At 33.6% G+C, this 9,341-nt stretch overlaps 1 pseudogene; it reads left to right on the top strand.

Moving 5' to 3' along the window:
• Positions 1-7,316: 7,316 nt before the first annotated feature.
• Positions 7,317-8,477, top strand: LOC116130784 (annotated as a pseudogene).
• Positions 8,478-9,341: the final 864 nt, after the last annotated feature.

Genomic DNA, 9,341 nt, shown 5'->3' with positions numbered 1-9,341 from the left:
AAATTCATTGCCTAAAATTACTATTTGGTCCTTCACTTTTATATATATTATTTTAAATTAAATTTAAACTGTTGAGCAGTTTTTAGCAGTTATCCCCAGCAGTTGTTTTTGATAGAAAAACTTTTGCGTGCTTTAAAAAATGACCAGTTACAGGTCCCCAATACACGCAATTATTCTTATTTCCCAAAACCCATCGTTATGAGAGTTGTAGTGCATTGGAAGGTCTGTAACCTTTGAAGAACACAACAACAACAAATTGCTATGGCTAGAGGTTAGTGGTTAAATTATTTCGCTTCTGCAAATCTTCATGAATATATAAGCATGTATATGAATAATGATATGAATATATACATGTTGATTCTGAGTGATTTACATTACCGATCTTACAACACTTACTATTAATTGCAATTATATTTAATAGGAAAACAATGGCAAATTAGTAATTGTATAAGTTATAAGAAAAATGAAGTCTACTAAAATAAATTTATCCAATGTTTTTGTCTTTTTTATTTAAATTATTTTTTGCTTTTCTTATTTTATTATTATTTTTAATAATTAAACTGTGAAATCAAAAAAAGTTTCTAATTGTTTAATTTTTTTTTTTTTTTTAGTTTTTAAATTTAAAATTGAAAGACTAAAACCAAATAAATAACCAAGGGTATACAAGCCTTAATTTCTGTTGTTTCCTGTTAAAATTAACAACAAATGTTCCTAAATTGAACAAAGTTACTATTTAGTGTCTCTAAATTGAACAAATTGAAACTTGTGTCCATTTTGTCCCTAAATTGAACAAAATTACAATTTAATGTCCTTAAATTGAATAAATTGAAACTTTTATCTTTTTTTTTTTAGCATTTAAAAAAAAAAAAAAATTGTACTTAAATTGATAATTTTTTTATCGATCACATTTACCAATCACATGCATTTTTCCTAATACATAAAACTATATTTTAGTTTTTGGAATTGAAGTATGGATAATTATGTGAAATGAGCTAACAATATTTGGGATGCTCGGTTTACAGTTTCTATGGTAGGAACATATACAGCTACGTATTATTACAAGCATGAAATAATCACTTAGAGTAAATTAAAAAAATATGTTTCAAATTGAATTTGTGGGCAAAATCTTTCGTATTCAAGTTTTTTCGACAATTTTGCCCCCATTATAAAACCACCTTCACTTCACTTCACTTTTTTTTTTTTTTTAATTTGTTTTTATGAATGAGGTGTCTAGATCAGTTTGCGCACACCTCGACTAATCCTCAAGTCACATTGAATACTTTACAAAGTAAGTCACTGATGTGATATTTTTGCTTTTCTTTTTCACACTTACTCCACATCACACCTAAAGTTTATATAATCATAATCCATCTTAGACACAAAATACCTTAAATTTACATCTTCATAACCCATTCTTCAAGCAAAAATAAGCTTATTATTTTTTCTCTTACCCTGTTCTAGTTTACAAAATCAAAATTAAAAATTCTAAGCATGTTGCTAATTAATTAAGAGGATATATCATTTATAATAACTCATATCATTGTGTTTAGTTAAAAAAAAATTTAAAATGTTAAGGCTCTATTTGCTTAAGTTTTTAGAATAGTATTATATTTTGACTAGGATTTAATTAAATAGGATATGATTTTAAAAATGTGTTTGGTACATTTTTTTGAAAATATTTAGATTATTTTTTATCCCCCTACATTTGTTAATTTAACTAAACACCCCCACAATAAAAGTTTATAAATTAACAAAAACATCCCCACCCACCAAACTATGGCTAGCAGCCCACCACCAGCACCGGACGATGGTTGGAAGCCGTTGGAATGGCGCGCGACCAGCTGGATTTGGCCAGTTGTGCGTCGATCTAGCCGAAACGACCAGGTCTGGCCGTTGATGACAGCCATATCTTGGCCGTCAACGATTTCTGGCTATTGTAAACAGCCAAATCTACCGTTGACAGCCAGATCCATGGTGGATCTAGCAAAAAATGGCCAGATCGGCGCATGACCGACCAGATCCAAATGGTTGTGTGGCATTTTGATGACTTCCAACCACCATTTGGCAGTGGTGGCCAGTTGCCGACAATAGTTAGGTGGGTGGGGGTGTTTTTGTTGATTTATAAACTTTCATTAAGAAAAATAATTGTTAAATGTTTTTAGTTGAATAGAATAGAATTGGATTTTGAATTGAATAGACAATATTAAAACAAATTATGTATTTCATTGGATTGGATAGGATAGTAAGATAGGATAGGGTTTGAAAAGTTAAACGGGGCGGGGCGGGGGGGTGTGGGGGTAAAATTTTCAGAAAAAAACTCGCTTACAAATCCATTTCAAAGTTGGATAATATATTAATTGCCTTCTAAAAAGGGTCAAATAAATAAAATTTTCTCTATAGCTAGTTTAACTATATGGGGCTGTTTGGATCGGGGGTATATAAGATAACGGGGGTAATCTTCGTTTATTTTGCAAGATTCCGGTGTTTTGTTTGCAAGTAATAAAATATTACGGTAATCTTTTATTGCAAATAGTGTTTACTGTTGGTAATGTGGGGGGCAATCTTATTACCTTGTTAGGAGGTGTTATTAAAACATTATTGGCGTAATATGATTTTTCTACTCATTTTGCCCTTAATTAAAAACCATTTCGACATAATTGCCCTCAAATGTCTACCAAATAACAATTGCCCAGCTCCCCTACAATTGAGAAATTAGATAAAACACCCCGGTCATAAAAAAATTTAAAAGTTAACAAAATACCCTCAGCTACCCAAGACCACTGTCAGCCGTTGGCATCAGTTGTTGTAATGGTGCATGAACGGTAGGATTTGGCCGGTCGTGCACCGATAATGCCTTTTCTGGCCATGGATCACAGATCCATAGCCAGAAATGGCCAGATTTGGTGTTTCTATGGCTGTTTCACGGCCAAAGATGTGGCCGTGAAAAGGCCAGATCTTTGGCCATGAAATGGGATAGCCAAAGATCTGGCTATTTTCTAGCCATGGATTTGTGATCCATGGCCATTTTTGCCTTTGCTGAAGCACGGCCAGCCATATACGACCAATCGTGCACCATTCCATCGATTGCCAACAACGGTCGGCGGTGGTGGCTGACTGCCACCAGTGGCTTGGGGTGGGTGGGGGTGATTTTGCAACAGATTAAAGTTTTATATGGCTAGGGTGTTTTAGCAAAATTGCAAATGTAGGGGGATAAAAAAAATGGTTCAATAATAATAATAATAATATATTTATTCGAACCAACTAATCACATTTTCTAAACATTCCCAGTAATCGTCAAGGTGATCTTTCTTTCCGTTCATATAATATACCCCTTTAATAAAACATTATATGATCCAAACGCCCCCTATATGTAATAATATGAAATCAAGCTTTGTAATTCTCATAATTATTATAAAACTTATTAATATTTATAACTTATAATTTGTCTACCAAAGAAAATCTATAACATTGTACTATAATTAATATATTTTCATACAATATTATTTGACTTGAATGTTAGGGGGTGTTTAGGTAGGGGCTATCCCCATGATTGATGTAATGTCATCTTATATTATTTAGATTACTATGTTTGGTTGTCAAGTAATATAAGAATCTGGTAATCTTCCAAAACCAATAGTACTTACTATTAGTTATGTAGGTGGTAATTTGATTACCTCAATTTTCTTAGGTATTTTAAGATTACTTGGTAATCTTAATTTTGTTACAGTTTTATCCTTAACTATTAAAATTTTTGGACAATAATGCCTTTATTTTGAAATTAATTTACAGGAACCTGCCATTACAATTTTACCCCTAATTAATTAAGTTTTTGGGAAATAATGCCCTCATATTTAAAACAAATTGTAGGCCACCTAGGACCGTCGCACGCACAATCAGTCAGATCTGGCCGGCTATGCTCCAATATGATCGTTTTTGACTGATTGATTTATTCTGGCTAGAATACATCTGACTGTTAACACCCAGATTTCCAGCGCACAACATCGGAATGGATATGACTGTTAATGGCCTGATCCATGGCGCACAACGGCCATAGATTTGGCCGTTTCCAGCCATTGATTTGGTCGCAAATGGTCAAATCGGCGCACAACCGGCCAGATTTGATCGGTTGTGTGCCGTTCTGACAACTGTCAACGGCCGACAGTGGCTTGGGTTGGGTGGGGGTGATTTTGTTATAAATTAAACTTTTATATGGCTAGGGTATTTTAGCAAAATTTTAAATGTAAGGGGTTAAAAGGACTAATTCAAAAAATAATAGTAAAAATAATATTATATTAATATTGAAAAAGAAGGATAATTTAGTAATCTATATAACATACCCACCAATTTAGCCTCCCAACTAAACATATCAATACAATATACCCATCAATTTATTCCAACCTAAACAAATTCATTTTTCAAAACATTCCTAATAATCTTCAAGGTAATCTATCTTTCTATTAATATAACATTCATAGTAATGTAACATTCCCTAAACCAAACGTACCCTTAGGACGTGTTTGGCTAGGGGTAATCCCCAATTACTGAGATAATGTCATATTTTATTACTTGATTATCACGTTTGGTTGTCAAGTAATATAAGATTTCGGTAATCTTCTAAAACCAATAGTATTTACTATTGTAATATAGGAGGTAATCTGATTACCTCCATTTTCTTAGGTATTTTAAGATTACTTGGTAATACTTTTTTTTGTAACAATTTTACCCCTTATTAATAAAAATTTCGGACAATAATGCCCTTATTTTGAAATTAATATACATTAATTTGCCAGTACAATTTTACCACTATCTAATCAAGTTTTTGGACAATAATACCCTTATATTTAAAACAAATTACTGGTCACCCAGGACCACTACCGCCCACCGGCCACCACCGTTGGAAGTCGTCAGAAATGGCCGTCGTGCATCGATATGGTCATAGATCTGGCCGAAAATGGCCAGATCTATTTTGGTCGTTTCCAGCTAGATCTACAGCTTCTGGTCGTCGTTAATGACTAGACGACCAAATCTATGGCCGTTAACAACAGCCAGTTCTAGCCGTAGATTTGGTCGAAAATGGCCATAATGGCAAACAAACGACCAGATTCGACCAATTATGTGCCATTACGGCCACTTCCATCGTTGCCAGCAGTGGTAACAAGCGTTCGGCAGTGGCTTGGGGTGGGTGAGGGTGTTCTTGCCAATTTTTAAACGTTTTTAGTTTCTGGGGTGTTTTTGCAATATCTCAAACGTAGGGGAAAGGAAATTATTCAAAAAAATATTATATTAATATTTAAAAAGGATGGAAATTTAGTAAATTATATAACATACCTACCAAATTAGTCCTCCCAACCAAACATAGTAATATAACATACCTACCAATTTATTCCAACCAACTAAACACATTTTCCTAAACATTCACAGTAATCTTCAAGGTAATCTATCTTCCTATTAATATAACATTCCCAATAATACAATATTTCCTGAACCAAACACACCCTTAGAAGTATGAATATTCCCATTGATAATCTACTAATCAACTCTTGTTTCCAACAACTTCATCAACAAATTTTCAAGCAAAAACCTAACAGCTAGCTTTTGAATTTGAAATAATTGACATAATTAACTTGTATTAAACAAGATAATACCACAATTAACAGAGTTTATGTGACTTTTCTTCTTGTTGTTTTGACGATTAAGATTGTATAATCCCTACTGAAATCTTCTTTTTGAATCTTTCAGAAGAAAAATCAAAGGTCAAAAAGTGGAATATATATTATATAAGAAAGGCTGACTGACATTTTGTCCCTAATGTATTGCAAAAATGACAAATTTCCCCATTGATTTTGGAAACGCCAAATGTTATTGTTACCCTCAAAGTTAGTCTCAGTCCATCTGATTTCCTATTTGAGTAGCTTTGACATGAAGATTCCAGTTATATCCTTATTTTCAGTAGTAATTTTTTATTAATCTCTCATAAATTTATGAATTTTGATGAAATTTATAATTTTTTTTAATAAATTTTAAAAATATTTACTCTTTTGATAATGAAAATAAGGGTATAACTGAAATTTCTCTTGGTCAAAGCTAGTCAAATAGAAAATGAGATAGACAATCACTAATATTGCGGAAAATATTGGGTTTTTCGGAAACAAAGGGGGAGAAATTATCTTTTCGAAATAGATTGGGCGCAAAATGTCTTTCAGTCTATAGAAAATTACTCCCTCCGTTTCCAAATAAATGACGTTTTAGCCAATTACACACTTTTAATATACTAATTTTTTTAATGTAAACAAATTTTCTCTTTTCCACTCCATATCTTATTTACTCTTCCCTCTCAAAGTGCAGTGGGAAAATTTAAGTAAAAGAGAGGAGACAGGGGCCACTACCCAAGAAAGGGAGAGAGGGTTGCTTGGTCAAACAACATTTATTTTGAAAAAAGTAGTAAGTTTTAAACATCATTTATTTGGAAACGGAGGAGTAACAAAGAACCATGGTGACTTTGCAAAGAAGTGATGGTGATCGTTGAAAAAATCATAACGTATGGCTAAGAGCATCTCCAAATGACTCTTTATATGACCCAAACTCTTTATTATAAAGAGTCTATCCATAAAAACAAGAGTCCAACATACTCTTTATCTTTAAAATATAAATTAGAGAGTGAGTTTGACTCTCCACATTTAGAGAGTCAAATTTGACTCTTTATCCTAATTTTAATTAATAACCTACAAGTTCTTATACATTTTATTTATTAATTCTCTCTCCCATTAAGTATTTTTCTTAAAAATAAAGAGCATCTTCATTAAATTTAAAGAGTCTATTGGATTTGAATAAAAATTGTGTTATTTATATTTAAAAATTAATGAAGATGCTCTTTATTTATATGAAAGATGCTTTTCAAAATAAAGAGTACCATTGGAGATGCTCTGATGAAATTGCAGCTTTAATTACTTTAAAAAAAGTTCTTGTTGAATTTGGAACCTCCAAGAGAAACTGGCACTTTTTTATGCAAGCAATGACTGAGAAATTAATAAAAAAAATTAATACTGATGCTTTTTAAAATAGTGTTTTGAAACAAAAAGTAAAATTGAATTATCTTTATGAGAAATACAATTATTAATGTTTTGAAAGTTAAATAAAGTGGAATTAGATTATGAGAATATTAAAATAAATGCATTTTTGGGTTTTTAGGCTAAAATAGTGGAATAAGATAGGGATATAATAGTGAACAAAAGGGCCCTAAGTATTATCAACCACAGAAAATCAAGATAAATTATTTAATGAATAATGATCAGTAACTTCGGCTATAAATACTGGTTTTTGCCTTAGTTAATTTCATTCAGTTCTATAAGTATCGTGTTATTAGATTTGTGTAACAATGGCAAGTGAAGTAGTTTTACTGGATTTGTTGCATAGTCCTTTTGCAGCGAGAGTGAGGATAGCTTTGGCAGAGAAGGAAGTTGAGTTTGAATAAAGAGACGAAGATTTAAGCAACAAGAGTCCTTTGCTTCTTAAAACGAATCCTGTGAATGAGCTCCCAGTTTTGATTCATTAGGGCAAACCCATTTGTGAATCTCTCATCATAGTTGAGTACATCGACGAGGTTTGGAATCATAAATCTCCTCTGCTGCCTTCTCATCCTTACCTCCGAGCTCATGCTAGATTTTGGGGTGATTACATCGACAAGAAGGTTAGTAACATTTCCTTTGTTCTCATAAATTATTTAGTAAGAACCACCAAAAAAATACCTATGTGCACTGATGCCAAGCCCGACGCTGTGACCTGGCATCGGAGCACTCTTAAATACACTGACGCCAAACCGAATGCTGGGACCTAGTGGGGACAAAATGTGCCAAATGGATATTGGTATTTCTCCATAGGCGGAGGCCATACAGGGCAACGGCGTATGAGATTGATATCTGCATCGGGGTAAAAGTTTCCCTCCAACACAGGCAGATGGCGTCGAAGGAATACTGATATTTCTCCTTAGCCCTCCGGTAGCATACAAGGGATGTTTATAGCGAGAAGAATAGACAAAGAAAAGGCTATGACAAAATATTCCAAATTATCACATGATTTTACATCTTCTTTAAATATTCTGACAATTGGGTATTATGAATGCAGATCTATCCTATTGGAAGGATGTTGGGGACATCATCGGATCATGAAGTGAAGGAAGCATCAAAGAAGGAACTCATAGAGATCTTCAAAGTACTGGAAGGAGAGCTTGGAGACAAGCCTTATTATGGGGGCGACACCTTTGGCTTTGTAGATGTGGCCCTCATTCCCCACTACGCCTTTTTCATACATTTGAGATGCTGGGAAACTTCAGCTTTGAAGCTGAGTGTCCAAAGCTTGTCTCTTGGGCTAAGAGATGCATGCAAAAGACCAGTGTTTCCAAGTCTCTATGTGATCAACACAAGGTTTATGAAGTTGTTTTGGAGCGCAAAAAGAAGTTGGGGGTTGAATTAGAGATCTAGCTTATTATTATCAATGTTAAGGGCCCGTTTGGATCGGGTCAAATTTTTTTAACAAGGGTAATATTTGTTTAATTGAGCAGATTACTGTGTTTGACATTTTTGTACAAAAACATTACCGGAAAATAAGATAACAAACAGTGCCAAAAAGGGGGTAAATTGCTGGGAATAATATTACCTGATGGGGGGCTGGTATTAAGACATTACCCCGGTAATCATAATTTCTGTCCAATCTTGCCCCTAAACAGTGGTTTATGCGGATGAAAATATCCTTTGGTTTATTAATAATTACAAAATAGCCAATTTGCACAAACAGACGTATTTGTCCTCAGTTTTTTTATTTTCTGGATGAAACTGCCCTGATTTTTATCATTTATTTCAGAAATGCCATGAAGATTGGTGTACCCATATTATCCTCAAATTTTTGCATATTGTGACCAATATGCCCTTGAACTTCAATCAAACTATAGGATAAAAGAAAAAAAAAAATTCTAAATCGCACAACAGGCACGATTTCGTTCTCAGTTCTCTACGCTAAAACTCGTTCGCCACCGGTGGAGAAAAATATCTCGACGATCTCGTTCGTCAGCTGATAGCTATTTCCGGTAAGTGGTTTGCCCTATTTTCTTTGAATGTTGCGTTATTTGTTTCCATTGCAACCCTAAACCCTAACTTGTCCATTTTCTGTCTGTCGTTGGTCTACCACCTCCGCCATTTGCTTCTTTGTTTTGGCACCGTCTAGTAATAGGAACCCATTGGAATTGATCAGTTATTTTTAAGAATTAATCGGTTAATATCTCAATGGTGAGGCAGAGTTCAGTGTGACTTAATCATTTGCTGAGCTCCTTACTGTCTTATCATTAGTTG

Source organism: Pistacia vera, unplaced genomic scaffold (assembly GCF_008641045.1).
Source record: "Pistacia vera cultivar Batoury unplaced genomic scaffold, PisVer_v2 Contig225, whole genome shotgun sequence".
NCBI lineage: Eukaryota > Viridiplantae > Streptophyta > Magnoliopsida > Sapindales > Anacardiaceae > Pistacia > Pistacia vera.
Note: the sequence above shows the minus strand (reverse complement) of the source record. Positions and strands in the feature narration are given on the sequence as shown.